Here is an 18,279-nt window from a genome sequence, read left to right as displayed (position 1 = left end):
TATATATATATATAGGTATTCCAGGTATACAAAGAAATATGGAATACCTAGGAAAGAACGTTTTTGTGAAATAAAAAAATAATTTTGGGAGAAGAGAACAACAACCGTAAGCAGAATGCTTTTTTTTCAAATGCTCATCATAAGTCTTGTTTTTTATGCTTCTCTACTTCAAGATTAATAAAAAAATTTTGAAAAATCAAAATTTTTTAATTATTTAGAGCATTTATTAGGGGGACTGGAAAGTAACGTCGTTTTGATGATTTTGATACTTGTTATCAAGATTTTATTTTTAATCAACAATGTATTCAACCTCGTTAGCAACAACTTTTCAATGCTGGATCGAAAATGAATCGAAATGGATCGAAAAATTTAATTGGTTTAAGACTAAACAATATTTAAGGTGAATACTTTCCCGTTCCCCTAATATAAACCTTGTGCAAAATTGGATTTTTTTCTAATATGCCATATGACATGAACAAAATATATTCCAAATTATATTGTTTAGGATTGTTGGGTGAAAACTGAACGTAAAAAAGAAGTTGTGGACAAAAATTATTTTACGAAGTGGATATTTTCTGAAGTTATCTACCACATTTGGCCATGCATGACTAACCCTGTCATGGCCAAAATAACAGACACACATAGCATTACAAAATATTTGGCAATTTTAAAAAATGTGTTTTCATTTTCCCCTATAGACTAACAATTTTGAGTTGGTAAATTGACTTAAAAGTCGGTTGTTTTTGACGTATCTAATGATTGTATGTTTTATTTATGTTATTTGGATAATTGGAATGGAATAAAATACAAGAAAAATGATTCTTCAACACAGTTTTCCTTCTAAATGTATCAATTAAAAAAATATTTCGCATATTAAGGAAAAATAGATGTCCGAAAAAACAAATCATATTCAGTGACCTTCAAGAAAAAGAATATTTAAAGAAGAAATAAATACCCTCATTCGAAAAAATTTTCGAGTTCAAATACATTAAGAACAAAACAATTCTAAAAAATTGTCATTTCTCTTATTTTAAAAAATGGTTATTTTTAGTTTATAACAGTTGTTGAACAGCAGACCCAATTTTGGGGATTACGACTACTAATGTTCAGTTACGTAGCTTTGTAATTTTTAACCCTACCCAGAAGACAAGGAAACATTTGGATAAAGTATTTGGATAAATTGCCTTCGGGGAGGATTTTTTGATGGAACTAACCGCGTTACACGAAGAGAAAGACCATGAGTACCTCCCACGGTAAGCCTGCTGGCAAGGGGACTCTACCCCATGATTCGTCTACTACTGAGAATATTTCCCTTCAGCACTGTGGTCGGTGCAAGCCGGATGCGGAATTCGCATCGACCAGATATTGCTGGGGTTCGAATCCTGCTCACCTCATTGGAAGGTAAACTCTCCTTCCCTTGAGCCATCACGACTCTCTATTAGTTATTGTCTTTAATATTACAATTATATATTTGTTTATTTATTATACAATTATTAATTACATAATTGTTAATTAGTTCTTTAGAAGTTCTGGAAAAAAACATTTTTATTGTATTCTGAAGGCGAGATAAAGTACATCATATCTACAAGTTAAGCTTCGATTAATTCTGAATTTTTAAATTTTTTACCATGTGCATGATAAAAGTGATTAGTTGAGTTTGGAATAATATCTATAGGTTTTAGAGTTTAAAATGTATTTGGAACACAAACATTTTGAAAAATTAATTTTTTCCTATTTGAAAATACGTATTATTTCTATAAATTACATATTATTTTTTGCTAATTAATTATTTAAAAATGTTGGCAAAAATATTTTTGATATAACTTGAATACAAGATAAGATTCGTCATCTCTCTGGATAAAACATCAAGTAATTCAGAATTTTTGGTTTCTCTTTTTTCATTCATGATAACTTTGACGAATGGATTTTCAAAGAAACTTCTTCTTCTGAATCAGCGCAACAGCCCCTTGCAAGCCTTGGCTGCTTCAGCAGCTGACAAATGACGGCATCTCTTATGTATGGCAACTCCCTTCCAATTTCTAATCTTTAGGATTTTAAGGCCTTAAAAAAACACTAAACCAAAATAGATTTAAATTACGCTTACATTTAAATTTAGATTTTCCTTTTTTTTAAATTCAAATTGAAAAAAATGACTTAAACAATTTTAAGTATGGATATTTTTCTTTGAAATAAATATTAAAATTTGTAATTGCTAAACCGGGCAAATTGAAAATTTTATATAGGTGTTTCAATATAGATTTCAAGTAAAGTGTTTTGACAGCTATTTTCTTCCTATTGCTATGGTTATAAAAGCTAAAAAAGAATTTCAGAAAACTCATATAACAAAATTGACTTTTGAAAAAATGTAGCGTACCATACAAAAATGCCAAATGTATAAAAATCTCAATCGCTTGCGTTGAGTTTTCTTTTACACGGCAAAAGACCCTAATAATTTAGACTTAAACAGAAAAATCAAAAATATCCCTTAGTTAGTTTTTTTATTTATTAATTAAAGTGCAAATACTTTTAATGCGAACAGTAAAAATGTTTTTATTTTTCTATTATTTTTAAACAGCTATGCTTAAAAACCACTTTTAAAATGCCTCATTATAACAGATTAACAAGTTGATATCAAAATATAGAAATGTTTAATACTAGTACTATGTTAAAAGTTATGAGTAATTACACAGAAAATGTAGAATACATAATTTCAAGTATATGAACTCAATTGTTTAATACAAACTGTTCCTTAAAAATACTTGACAAATACATAATTAAAACTAAAATATTTTTCTCATGACAAAAAAACAAACATTTTTTCTTTTTTTTTTTAAATTTTTTTTTTTATTTCCTTCTTGAGAGACTGATTTTTTTCTTTCAAATTGTTTATTAATGTAAAACAAATCTTATAAAAAATGAAACTGTTTTTCAAAACAGTTTTCTTTAAAAAAAATAATCCCAAATGTCTCAAAACAAATACAAATGAGATCAGATTTTAATTACTGTGGCTTTTAATTGAGGCTGAAAATTTAGTTAAAAAAATGTGAATTTTTTTTCAATATTTATTTGTGTTCAAGAACCGTATGATTGCAAATTATTTCGGTCTAGTTAACGTGAGATCATTATTTTACAGTAACAGTTGCGTGAAATCTATTTTTAATTAATGAAAACGTGAGAATGACACTCATTTTTTCAGCTGCTTCTCGAATGAAAAAATACTTTTTTCTTCAGGTTTAAGAAAAAAATTGCGGGTTTAACTTTAAAGTATTAAAATACTTATCAAGAAAAGCAATTAAAAGATACATTACTTTTAATTATTTTTAAAATTTTATTATAATGGCTAAATATAACTATCGTATTATGTAGGGAGGAATTAGATTAATTTTATAAATGCTTTTAAAGAATGAGATTTATGAAGTAAATATTTATACACTATGAAAATTTTCTTATAAAATTACGGTAAAATGTACTTAAACCCTGTGTTTATTACAGTAAATATTTAACTCGATCCTCAAAATTACTACAAAAAGAATTTCTCTAAACAAATCAGTGTTTTTATATTCGATTACTGTAATTTTCGGCAGAATCGCCGCATAACCAATTTGAATTGGGTCCAAATAATATAAGTCCGAGACAAATTTCCTTAACATAGTTTTTTGGGGAAAAATTAATCATAAAAATCTGTTAAGATTTCCATTTGGCAAAGACTTTCAAAAATTGATGAATACCATTGGCAAATTTGGCTAATTTACTGCCTAATAATATGAAATCCTTAGTGCTGCATATGCGTAAGACATTTAAAAATGCTGATAAGAATTTATATGACAATATGTATGTTTATATAATTTGCATATTTACATATCTTTTTTTATCTAAAGCCTCATTACAACTAATTAAATACTTTGAAAAGAAAAATTAATATTCTAAATTCTTATAGAGAAACATAAATATAGTGTTTCTCCATAAATTTCTCCAATATGGAGTCACTGAGTTTCCAAGTTATGAAATGATGTATTGGATTGTCTATCTGTGTATTAGCGCACTCAAAATAGCTCCTAATTCAAAGCATATAACATGTTTCGCACATTATAGGCGTCAATGCAGAAATGAAGGATTAAGCCACACTTTATGAATACTAAGTCGAGAATCGAATGCTATGGATAGGAAAAGTAATAATATTTCCTCATAAAATTCAAATCCACAATATATTTTCGACTTAAATGTTAATTTCATAGATTTTTACTTAAATAATTCGTTTCTGGTGTTCAATTCAGCAAATCGTTATCAGTAGAAATAATGTAGAAATAAAACACAAGCATATATTTATAATATTATTTTGCAGAATGTAGAATTTTTGAGAAATCTTCATTGGTGAAGAATTTGATAAGTCTTTTCCCTTGGAAACAAGATTTTGAAAACTAGAAAAACTGTAAAAAGAGTTTTTCTCAAAATTGAGCAAAAATGCGTTTAGATATCTCCTAAACAAAAAAAGATTGGAATTTATACTATTATATGAAAAATAGCGTACGTATTCAAAATTAAAATGGCATAAACTTATTTTTGAGCAAAATGTACAGTCTTAAAAGCATTATGGAGGGGTAAATCTTCGATGGCAAGATTCGAACCTAAGTTCCTCATAGTAGGATGCTCCAACCACCACAAATGTACAACCCAGTCCAGGGAGTGTTAGGAAGCTCTATATATTCGATTCCCTTAAAAAATTTCATATAGTGAAATATGCAAAAAGATAAATTTAAATTGCCGATCTAAGCTCTTAAGTTCATATTTTCCAAATTGCATCACCTTGAATCATTGAAATTGCAAATTAGTAGGTCATGATGTGTTATTGCGGTGGCCACTATACAGAGTGTCCCAAAACGACCGCATAAACTCTGCAGAGCTAGATTCCTCGTTGGGAGTACATAAAAACTGCCCAAAGAAGCGTTCCTGTACAATCCATAGTTTACGAGAAAAATACGAAAAACAAAGTATGACGTCACTGCCGGTGCAAGAAAAAGCATTTTACTGAACATATCAGCACGAGTATACTATGCACAATTTAAAGCAGATGTAAGATTTTAACATTTTAAACATTATCGTCTGGAAAAATATGCGAATGCAGTTGTTGATAAGTCCAATAAAGTGTTTTTTCTTGCACCAGTTGTGACGACATACTTTGTTACGACATACAGGAATGCTTCTTTGGGCAGTTTTTATGTACTCCTAACGAGGAATCTAGCTTCGCGGAGTTTATACGGTCGTTTTGGGTCACCCTGTATAAAGCTTCCAAGCTCTCCCTGACCTGGGTTGTACAACTATGCTGGTTAGAGTATCCTACTGCGAATACGGAGGTCTTTTGTTCAAATTGTTACTCTACATATAGATTTTTCCCTCCACATCACTATTGAGTTGAAATTTATGTTTTAGTCAAAACACTCTCTAAAATTAAACTCTCTTTTTTGACGATCAATCCTTGAGCTGCATTTCGTTAATTTTGAGAACGATTTTGTCACGAAATCACGTGATTTGTGACAAAATAGGATCTCTCAAATGTATGACGTAAATGCTTCCTTAGCTCAAAACTACATCGGACAGCATTGAGAAAAATTGCTAACTAGGATGGCGAAACTAAAAAAAAGACTAGAAGGTCCAAAATAAGGCGACAAAATGAGTTGACCGAATATATGGTGGTTTCATGCCGATAATACCCGGGTTTGTATCCCGCTTCGGGCATAGATGTAATTTAGCACTCTGTTCGATCTGCCTCCCTGTAAAGGTGACGCTGATTCATCTATAAGATGCGTAATTGTTGGAAAAGTTAGAACAATAGGCGCTACGAGTTTTTTTTTCTTCGAAAAAAAATATAATGATGAAGTATTTCTCTAATTTTGAAGAAATTGGTTTCCTTAAAGGAAAGACGATACTTATTTCATCACTTAGAAGAAAAATTCACTCAGAGCATATACCAGAAAAAGGTTTCATCAAAAGCGAATAAAATTTCGTGAAATTTGAACATCGTCTTTTTACAATGAAATAAGTATATGCTGTTTCAATTTTAAATACAGGGAATTTTTAAATTCAACTATTCTTTCTTTTGGAACAATTTGAACACATTTTGCTCAATTTCGAGAAACCTTTTTTTTCCAATTTTTTTTATAGTAAATGCCGAAGAGTAGAGTAATGCTGGATTTATTCGTTTATCTAGGAAAAGTGAACATTTTAAAATCCCAGGACGTAGAACTCCAGGAAGTACGTCATTGCACTGTAAAAAATTCCGAATCAAATTGTGGTGAAAACGTAACAGCATTCAAGGTTTAAATTCTTTTTACCATAAAATTTATGGAACAAAAAATTTGATCTATCATATTTTCTATAGTAATATTCATTATAAGGTCACTGAATCACTGTACTTTAATAAATGTTACTACAAAAGTTTCGATATAAACTTTTACCATAATTAGGATTTTACAAATACTGTACTGAGTGTAAATAATTTTCCGGGATTTTCACAGTGAATTTAAGCCATTTAAGTCATAAAAGTTAAAATAGAATAAAAATATCGATAAAAATGCCTAACATTTATCAACAATGGATAATTTGAAGAATAATATTAGGTCCATATAATAAAAATGCACTTTAAGAATATGCTTCTTACATAGCCTACGTATTTAAATATTGTTCTAGTTTATTTTTAGAAAATTTTAAATTTTGGTTAAAACTTTTGCATCGATTGTTAAAATCAAAAGTACTAGATATGAAATAAGGTGTCAGTTGCAATAGGGAAATACTTTGTTCCTATTTATTTCTCTTGTTTGCTGCAACTGAATAAATTAATTTTCATATAAACTATTAGAAATATTTTTGGACGCCTACTACCACTAATACATTTTAATAATTTGATCTCCAGAAGTTATATTTTTTCCCCTGATAAAAGACAGGAGATTTTATGGAACCAACTACGGCTTACACACAAGTAAGACACAATAATTTCTTCGAAGACTCTGTCGCCATATAAAAAAACACGCAATTTAGCCAATAACATGCCTTTTTAAGAGCTGTGTATTGGTTAAGTTTTGTCAATCTTTAGAAATCAACCCCTGTTCAAATTATGAAATCAGGGGAAAATATCAATTCGACGAAAACTTACTTTTGTAAAATAAAAAAGCAATTATGAGTTTTTTCAAAAAAAAATATTGAAAAAGGTGCTCAACTCTGCATTGTTTGAATTCATAAAAATATGCAAAAATCAGAGTGAATTTTTATATTATCAAAGCTAATTGTCGAAATCTTTTTTTCAACGTGATATTTGAAATAGCTTAAAATAGGTCGAAATCAATTTGCTATGTATTTTATTCAATCTGCGTTAGTTTTCTTATCGAAAATTCTTCACCCTTAACCTACTATTTTCGATTTTTTCTTTTGAACAGAAATTTTATTAGAGTTTTCTTTCGAGTTTATCATGCATTGAGTTGAAAATTATGTATTTGGTTATGAGAAATGAAAATAAAAGAGCTTCTGTTTCCAGTATTATTTTTAAAAAAATACCATTTTCATGAAAATTAAATTTATATAAGAAACAAAAGAATCTTCTGAAGCTTTTTATTTGAGTGATATATTAATAATCAATCAACTTCCATTTCCTCTCCTTCAAACAACAGTCTCTTTGTGCAAAAGAAAGGGCAGTAGGTTTCATCTGTAGATATGCACAATCAACAAAACATCAGTAACAGTTTCTTTTCGTCTTTGCGCAATACATATAGCTTATCATGGTTAATACATTCCCTGAAAGAAAAGAAAAGTCATAGGCAAAAAATCAAAAGTAGTGCTTTTTATCAAAGATAGAAGATCAAAAATGAATTATGAGAAAGAAAACTTCCGAAAAAATTGTATTCTCTCCCGTTGATTTATTGGAAGTTCCACTAGTTTCTTTTCTCCAAATCTTATCTTTGATTTTCAGGGAGAAAGTGAAAGGAAAAGTATATATGAGTATCTCCAAACTAATCAAATGTATACCTAACGCTATAATTCTAAGTGAATTTTCAATAAATAGTATGTTTATGAGTCTTGCAAAATTTACTTTTGGATAATAATAAGTTATGCTACATAAATCACTACCTATGCAGAAATAAACAAATCTTCTTTCTTTCAAAACTTACCGTTCAAACTTTCGTTCTCATGATATTATTAATAAGGCAGCTCCGTTTTAAGCTGTTTTAATTGAAAATAATTCCCCGGGCATCAACTAATTTCATCGTCAGGCTGCATGACGTTCTCGTTGTAAACAGTAATTATTTTGAAACTATTGTTTATAATTTTTTTCTTTTTTAGCAGCTCCATCTATTGACACTCTATGCAACTAATTGTTGAATTTATTGAATCTATAAAATTAATTTTCTAAGCAAACCTTAGATAGCAGTATATATATTTTTTTATTTTAAAATCATTGGTATATTTTCTTGAATAATTTAGTCATACAATAATATACAAAGACCACATATGTACGATCATGTTACAGTTCTATAATGACAAGCCTTCTAAACAAAAGAAAATGGCATCTCTAATGCAGCTCCCTCTATTGATAATCTATGCAACTTATTGTTGAATTCAGTTAATACATAAAATTGATTTTCTAAGCAGAACTTAGATAGCCATGAAAATTTCTTTCTTTTCCTCCTTCTTTTAAAATCATTGGTAAATATTTTTTGAATAATTTAGTCATACAATAATATGCAAGACCACATATGTACGATTATGTTACAGTTCTATAATGGCAAATCCTCGGAACAAAAGAAAATGGCATGTCCAATAAAAAGAAGAAACTAAATCAGCCAAGTTTTGCAATATTGTAATAGTCAGACCTCAGTTTATAGAATACTAAATTAATTTTACGTTCTTAAAATTATTATGAGCAGCTTTACATCTTACCATTACTTAATGAAAACTTTGCTAAATTTAAAGAAAATGACCTCTAATGATGAAAAGGAAAGCCGTTTTTAGCATTATTGTAATAATTAAGCTTCAGTCTGTACAGCATTAAATTAATTTACGATATTAAAGTCATTCCGAACAGTTTTATATTTGACTGTTACATATACTGACTTGTATTCAAATTGAAAGAAAGTAGCCTTTATTGAAGAAAAGGACTTCAATTTACACAATATCAACTCAATTTTATGATAGTTAGAGTAATTCTAAGCAGTTTTACGTTTTTTCTGCTATCAAATGTAATGTCATCGAAATTTAAGGAAAATGACAACCAAGCCATAAACGGAAATATGATTATCTTTTTTTTATTATATTAATAAGTAGGTTTTGTTTCATAAAATATTAATTTAATTCTGCTAATGCTAAAGTCACTCGAAGTATTTCTTAAGCTTTAATGCTATCGAATTGTATACCTTATAATTGGAAAGAAAATGATATCCAAAGGAAATGTTGGATTACATAATATTATAGTTTCTTCTTATATCGTTTATATATATGTGTTAAAAATATTAAAAGAAAGCTTATTGTTTAGCGATTATTTACAATTAGAAAATTTCTGAAAAACTTTAGCAAATTCATGTATAATTAACGTCGAAAATTATCTTAGAATTGTGAAATAAGATAATTTGGAAGGAGGTGTTAACTTGTCAAGAATGATTTATTACTTTAACATACCACTCAAAACTCGCCTGACCCATGAGGTTTTGAAAGTGATTCTTTCCCAAAATATTTAATGACCACTTCTTGTATTACTCGATAAAGCATCTCTTACTCTTCTAAAAAACATCACTGATACAGCCAATTATTTTACTTGACTAAATCTTTAACGTTATTAATTTTTACAGCCCTCCTCGAGAAAGATTGTCTGTAAAAAATTAGTATCATCAATATTTTGCTTTAAGTTAATAACACAAATAGCACAAGGAAGTCTAAGTATGAAATAATAAAAAACTATTTGTTTTCGATGAAAAGTTTTTCAACAAAAATTACGAGCCTGAATAGCTATTATAAAGAAGAATAATTATCGTTAAATGAAGTAAATATGATGTTATTTTTAAGAAGGAATTATAAAAATAAACCTGCTGCTTTATTGCTAAATTCTCATTATAAAATAATATCTACGAAAATTGCGATTATGTAACCCCATAATTCTCTTTAATATAAAATTATTGTATTTTATGTAATTATTCTCTTTTGTTTTCCTTTCATTATATGTAAATCACTTTAATATAAACAACTTTAATAAGGTTTCTACTGTATTCAAACTTAAATGATAAATAACCAGAAAAACTTTTTATGTGGGTATAATTTTTAATGAATTGCTATAATAGCTCACTCTGAATAATAATGACTGCTCAAAATTCACTTTATCTTAACAGTTAAACTTTTTTTCAATTAGGTGTTAGTGAGTTTTAATTTATTGGATATAATTATGAGTTTTAATTTATAGTAGATCATTTAATAATTCCAACGGTAGTAGATATTAAAAATTAGAAATTAATAGCAAAACGATTAAAAATAAATTGTATTTAATGTTACTTGAATAATTTATGACAAATATTTAACACTTATCTTGAAGAAAAATTCATAATTCTCACAGTTTCAAGCCACAAAAAAACATTTATCATCACCGTATTTTGTTTTCAGTCTTCTTACTTTCCTTCGTTTTTTTTTTCTTTTGAAACACTTGCTATAATTTTTTAAGATATTCATCCAAATCTTTTATTTAATTTGATTATGGACTTCAAAAGTTCGTGAGGTGGAACTTCATAAAACCTAACAATGCCGACACTTCTAATTGACGTAATAGCCGAATATTTCATCCAAGTTGAAGTAAATGTCAATCAAAAATGATTAATTGCCTTTATCAATGCAACCACACCTTGTAATATTGATGGATTATGGAAGAATCTTTACACACTCTTTTAAACAGTGGTCACATAACCATAGCTTAGATAGCCGGAAGCGTTTGGCGCAAAAACAAACATTAAGGGTTTTTTTCATACTTATATTTTTTAAATGGGTCGTTGAAAAAACTAATTTTTCTAACATTCCGCATGGAAAACTTGATACAAAATGAAGATATTTCATTAAATTAAAAAACATGAACTTTTATTTTTCACTTAAGAATTTAAGACATTTTTTTTTCGAAATTACTCCATTAATTGTAAAGATGATATAAATTTTTAATGCTTGCTTTTATAATGCGTTCTAGTTAATGCTAACCAAAAAAACTAATATTTTTTATGTTAATTTATTCTCTATATTTTTTCGCAAAAATAAAAAGATACCACTGAGAAACATTTTTTTTTTTGTTTCATGAGATATTAATTAAAAACGGAACATTATTTAAAATGTTTGTATTATTTCATTCTCTATACTTTCGTATAAATATTTTTGTATAAATAAAAAGGAACGACTAGGAAACATTTTTTTTTGTTGCATGAGATTTTAGTTAAAAATGGAACATTATTTGCTATGTTTATAATATTTCATTCTCCATAACTTTTTTTATAAATAAAAAGATACTACTGGGAAAAAAATTTTTTTGTTGCATGAGATTTTTTATTAAATCTTAATTATTTTCGTATTGCTGATTTCAAATCTGCAATTGGTTTCTCTCTCCGAACTACAGTTTTTTAATGACTTTTTTAGTCTATTTTTTGTTGAAATGTGCACGTTTAAAAACCGTTATATATAACGACGGGGGGGTCACATAAATGCTTCTACAAATATCTAGAGGAGTCGAGGTATATTATTAGGATTAAAACTGCAAAGCTACTAATGCCCGGAAATGCCATCATACACGGCTAGAGGCGCTTTTCGATTATAAAATGTTTCGTCCTGTACTTCTGAACAGGTCCTAATAAGGAAATTCCCCTAGCCTGGTCAAGGGTTTCGATGCAATTTTATTCCAAGTTATGTCCCAAGATTTAACTCCCTTTGAAGTTTGTCGCAGCATTTACGTGGTCTTCTGCTTTAAATATAATTTTCAAAAATGTACATGTCAGCAAAAAATTGACTAAAACTGCAAGATCCAAAATATAGCAAAATAATTTCAGATTTTAAATCTCCACACACGAATTATGCAGGACGAAGTATTTGTATAATTGCAATAGAAAATATGCTTCCCTGTGTAATTCATAAACGTTCGAAAATATTAATAATACTATTTATTTCTTTAATCATTTAAAATATTCATGCGTAACATCAATTCTCTTTAACCAACCTTTGTTTTGAAATTCAAAACACAGCAACCAATTACAATTAAAATCATGCTCTAGTAAGTAAGTAATACTCTAGTAAGTAATTAAAGTATATACAAACACAAAACAGAACAAAGAAAAATAATTCAATAAAAATACTTATAATGCTTTTCAAAGATAAATTTATACCTTAACTTTCAGTTTTGCTTGGGGCTAATGTTTATAAGCAGCTTCAAAACAAACAGAACAAAAAAAACTTTCTGTTAGTCTTGTTTGGAAAAATTGTTTTCTCACTAATCGAATGCAGAACACACATGATGCTATATTAAAGAAATTTTTCTATCTTCGCATGCATTCGATGGAAAATATTGAATGTTTACTTTGAATCATGGTAAAAAACGTATTTCTCTTGAAACATATTACTATTTTGTGCTTATTCAATTGCATACAATAAAACATTACGGTGGATAATGATTTCATTGAGACATGTATTCTTATAAAGAATATTCTTTTGCAAACATCATCAAACTTAAATATTAAAAAATTATGTCAAATACAAATAATTAAAGAAAAACCAAAACAGTTTCCTTTTGTTTTATATCATATCAACACATCGTATAACAGTATGCGGATAATTTCTTTTCCTCTATACATAAAAATAAGACGTAAATTAATTTTATTGCTTAATTGAGTTTTATTTAATTTCTATTAATGAAACTTAATTTTTGCGTTATTTGTACAGATAACTCGAACATTTCATTTTTTTTATATTTTCAAATAAAAGAAATTGTGTTTCATTTTCAAGTGCATTTATCTTTTTTATTGCTGTTAGTACGGTTAATTGCCCAAAGAATTTAAATGAAGACGAATCGACATTTTTTAAACAAAGAGCAATTATTTAGTAATATTGGTTAGATATTGTAAAGATAAGTAAAATTATGTAGTTTACTTTCGTTTTATTACTTTTACTTTTGTTTTGTTACACATCATATAGCATTTTACACATAATGTCTTTGTAAATACATAACAAATAAGACATAAAGTAATTTTAATGCGTAATTGAGTTTTATTTAATTTTTATCAATTAAATTACATTTTCGCGTTGTTTGTAAGGGGAACTCTAATGTTTCTTTTTTATATTTAAATGATGGAAACTATGCTGCATTTTCGAATGCATGAATTTTCCGATTACCATTAGTTATATTAATTACATAAAGAATTTAAATGAAGACGAATTGATTCGTACTTTAGAAATAACAATCATTTAGTAATGTTGCCCAATATATGATTGTTAATATTTTTTGTAATTATTATGACCATGAAATATGAACAATATTTTTACGTTCATGCAATTGAATTGAATTTTCCTGCAATTGATTTTAAAAATATTCAGGAAACTGTTACTGGATACATCTGAAATTAGGCGTCGCAAATAAATATTTATTATACATCATTTTTCCATGTACTTATTTTGCGAATTTCGATAGTATTTTTACCACAATTTTAAATGTGATCAACTTTAAGTCGGGTTCATTCTAAATATGCTCTGTAGCGATGATTTTCATAAAAAATATTTGGTGGAATATGATAACCTCAACTCGAGAAGAAGACCGCTGATACGCAATCACCTGATCTAGAATTTCAGCTCCAGCTGGTTGCTTATAAACGAGAGGGTATTTCAATGTTACAACTCTTAGGCTTGTTTTATTATCAGCTTCGTTTCGAAAATGAAGAAAAATTAAAAACCCATTTATTTCGTTTCACTAAGTAATAATTTTATATGTTATTAGTTTATAAAAATTCTTTAGTTACGAGATTATCGTTCGATGCGATAATCGATTACAAGATCGCACATCGAATTTACATTCGTCGAGATAGGCTTACTCGAAATCGAATGGAAATAACAGGCTAATATAAACAGGCTAACTAACATAACATAATGGCTAACATAAACAAGTGCTACGTTTTAACATCTAATCATGATCGATTTTTACTATGATGACGCTTGCATGTACCCAATTTAATAAATAAAAGTTTTCTCAAATGCGTAAAACCAGCAATATTTTAAATTCTGCGTTAAGCACCATTTTTCATCAAGCGTCAGAATAACAGATATTTGGCTGAAGATTAAAAAGAATAGAATAAAAAAGATACATTAATGAGGAGGGGGAGGGGATCTTGAAATGTACAGATGCACTGTCTTTTTCCAGAGAAGCCACAATGTATAAACTTATTATAACGCAACGTATTTTAATTGATTTCAATTACAAATAACTGGCACTAAAAATGAATACATCTTTGGCGCATTGAGGAATGCAAGCGTCAAAGCGGCTCTGGATCAGGGTATAAGACGCAACTATCCTATTTTCTTATTTTAATTTATTATTTTTCTTTAAATACGCTCCTGTTAATATTTTACAATTAAAAAAATTTTTTTACATCACTCTCATTTGAAAGTAAGATTTTTTTTTATCTTTTACTTAAAACAGAAGCGTTTAAAAAATATAAATCAATCTAATGAATAGTCAATCTAAAATAATCAATCTTATAATGATATCAATCTTCTTCAAAAAGTTCAAACAAGTGAAAACAGTATAATTTTTTATTATGCAAGCTTGACGTCATCTTTTTCAGTCAAACACCTGAGTTAGGATCATTGAAATTTTGTTTAAATAAAATCAATGGTTGCTCAAATTGAAATAACAAAACATGAAAACTTACAAAAAAAAGATAGTCTAGAAAAACATAAAATATAGAATTTAACTGGCTTAATTCCCGTTGCTTTCGCTAATATTTCTTAAAAAAAGAATACCAAGATTATTAATTACTGGAAAACAATAAGAAAAATGCCATACCTTTGATAAACAATGTAAAATGAAAAGTAATTACATTTTATTTTTTTTAAATCGAATGGTTAGCTCATAGTGGGGAAAAAAGTTCATGAAGATTAACACTCCGCAATTTCGTGGTCGGCAGCATGATTGTAGCAAGGAGGTCAGCTTTGTCATAGTTACCATCAAGACAAGCTGATATACTACATCAATATGAAGTTATATTGGTCTTAAGCGCCATTGGGGACCGAGCCCTAGTTTACCCCGCTGGTAGTTCAGTTCCTTAACTACTCAGTCATCTCGGCACCGGACTTGAGCATTTTGTTAAAAAAAAGAAAAATAAGTAAAAGAAAATTTATTAGAATATATTTTTGTTTTGATCAGATTTGTTGTGAAAGTCATGGTTTTTCGGAATGAATATAATTTATTTTATTTATGTTTATTGGGGAACATTTCTTAAATAAAATTCTAAAGAATTATTGTGAAAGACAACGTTATTTAAAAAAAAAGGTTTGCCTTAAAAACTGTGAAAAGTGAAAAAAAAAACATTTTTAATTTTTATCTATAATTGAACTTATAATTAGTTAAAATCATAAGAAAATTGTGTTTTTGATCAGATTTTTTGTGTGACTGAATATTTTACAAAAAGCGAAAAAAAGAAGTACTATTTAGGAATAAACGTTTATGATCTCCTTCTAACGGTAAACACCTAAATTTTAAATTTGAAGACTTAAAACATTTCATTGCATAAAATATCCAGGTTCAATTTTAAGTCTTCCTAGAGGCAGTTTTACTTTTCTTGATTCAATGAAAAAATATATAGATAAGCTGTTCTGTTTGTGACATCTTTTATGATTGTATGAAAGGTAAAATTATCGAAAAAAATGTGTTACTGGAGGGTTTTAGCTGTTTTTTTTTCAGCTCTAGTTGACAGCTAATATTTTTGCTATTAAAAAACTTAGAATTGCTATTCCAGTTTGAATCGACTTTTTTTTTAATTCTAACCGGCTTTCGCTTAAAATGTTTGCGCTTTTGCTTTGAAAAAAGAAGGATTATACTGAGCGGAATCATTTTTATTTATTTTATTCAGTAAAAGCTTGTCTTGTTAAGATGCGAAAGCGATGTCTAGTTATCTAATTGATTCATATAAGCATAACCTTCAGAATGCACTCCCGGTTCCCTTGCACAGAAACTGGATGCAACTGTGCTGCGCCTAACTTAAAATACTAAAATATAATCCGCATTTAAAGGAACTGAATAAAATTATATATTAAAATTAGTGAAAGATCAGAAAAATGTCCAATGTTACTTGCACACTTTTGGAACATAAAATCTGTGTTCTCATTAAATCGAAAGACTTGAAAAACGTACATAAAATATTTTTTTCATGCAAGCGAAAAAAAATTCTTACTTACACAAAAACTCCTATAAAAACGGAAAACTAGATTCTTACTTGTAGTTAGTAGTACTTGCTAGGAAAATTATTCAAGTTCCAGTTCTGGATTTTAATATAAGTTGTACGGTTAAAAAGGTCTTGCCATGGGGAGCAATAATGTCTAAGGAACTACTTTCCGCGGTCAATGATTTTCGACATAATCGTAACTAAAAAAGGGCAAAGGTTTTGATGAAACCATTGCTTCATAATATTCCTCTTCCATCCAGGCTCTCACGCACGATGAAAGTTTTGATGAGAGCATTGCTTCATAAGATTCCTCTTCCATCCAGGTTCTACCGCACGATGAAAGTTTTGATGAGACCATTGCTTCATAAGATTCTTCTTCCATCTAGGTTCTCCCGCACGATGACAGTTTGATGAGAGTATTGCTTCATAAGATTCCTCTTCCATCCAGGTTCTCCCGCACGATGAAAGTTTTGATGAGACCATTGCTTCCTAAGATTCCGCTTCCATCCAGGTTCTCACGCACGGTGAAAGTTTTGATGAGAGCATTGCTTAATAAGATTCCTCTTCCATCCAAGTTCAAAGTTTTGATGAGAGCATTGCTTCATAAGATTCCTCTTCCATGCAGGTTCTCCCGTATGATGAAAGTTTTGATGAGAGCATTGCTTCATAAGATTCCTCTTCCATCCAGGTTCCATCCTCTTCCATCGATGAAGTGCAGATTTTCGAGAACTTTGCTTTTTCAGCCACGAGAGGAACTCCAGCATGAAAGCAAGAGGTCCTTTCCTTGATGTTATATCTACCAATATGATCGTAAGATCTACAAGTCCCATTTGTACCAAGATAGCTGCTTACTTCATATTTCTTCATTATAAATAAATGAATTATTATTTTACTTTCTGGGTTTCTTCCTGGTTCACGAAGGTAAATTTTGAAGTACACTTAAGAAGGAAGCGTCAAGAAGAAAAAGGATTTTTTTAAAGAAGCATGTGCAGTGCGTATAAACACCTTAATTGAAAGGACTTAACTCCTCCCCTGGTCTTAAGGGACAAAATGAGGGCAGGGAGCCTAATGAAATTATGGGAGAAGTTTCCTAAGCGATAAACCATGGTGGGTTCTATCAGCAGTTATGATTCACTATCCAGGTGCACTGGTTCATCTGGTTCCTCTGTTGGCATGCGAATATGGGTAAAATATTTCCTCAGTAAGTAGGTAATCTGTCCAATTGATTCTTGTGATTTATAAATTGATCATAGAATTAATACGGTTCAATAAAAGGAGAGAAAAAATGATTTTTTTTTATTACTGCATTCCATAAATGCACAAAGGAACCTAACCATTTTATATTGTCTACAAGTAGAACATCAAAACGGTTTGAGACAGAATAGTTTTTGTGAAATGCATTAAAAGAAACATTAAAGTTTTATATTAAAATTTTGCTAAATACATTAAAAAATACCTGTTAGATGTAAAAAAATAATTTCTTTTTTTCTGCACTTAACTTTCTTTCCATCATTTAAAAAATACTGGATTAATAAAAGAAAACAAGATTGAATTTACTTTTAAACAAATGCATTATCTGTTAAAAAATAATCTAGTTTGCTTCACCTACAAAAATAAAAAGCATTTTGAAATAAGGGTAAATCTAAAAAACGTAATTAATTGCTAAAACATTGATTAATCAATTTCTTTTACACAATTTTTAATAAAGAAGAAACATAAATTAATCTCCATTACCAAATTCCAGCTTTTAGTTTTGCAAAATTATTATAAATTATACATAAGAACGCTACTAATTTAAATAGACTCGTAAAACATTTTAATTTTAAAAATTAGAATTTTGCATTAAAATCAAATT

The 18,279-nt window shown here is 28.6% G+C and overlaps 1 long non-coding RNA gene across 1 annotated transcript in view; it reads right to left on the bottom strand.

Moving 5' to 3' along the window:
• Positions 1–7,584: 7,584 nt before the first annotated feature.
• Positions 7,585–18,279, bottom strand: part of LOC139427312 (uncharacterized) — a 43,737-nt gene continuing 33,042 nt past the window's right edge. Inside the window, exon 2 of the long non-coding RNA XR_011638426.1 lies at positions 7,585–7,782. This is a non-coding gene — a long non-coding RNA (uncharacterized lncRNA). The remainder of the gene's footprint in view (positions 7,783–18,279) is intronic.

Source organism: Parasteatoda tepidariorum, chromosome 1 (genome assembly GCF_043381705.1).
Source record: "Parasteatoda tepidariorum isolate YZ-2023 chromosome 1, CAS_Ptep_4.0, whole genome shotgun sequence".
Classification (NCBI taxonomy): domain Eukaryota; kingdom Metazoa; phylum Arthropoda; class Arachnida; order Araneae; family Theridiidae; genus Parasteatoda; species Parasteatoda tepidariorum.
Note: the sequence above shows the minus strand (reverse complement) of the source record. Positions and strands in the feature narration are given on the sequence as shown.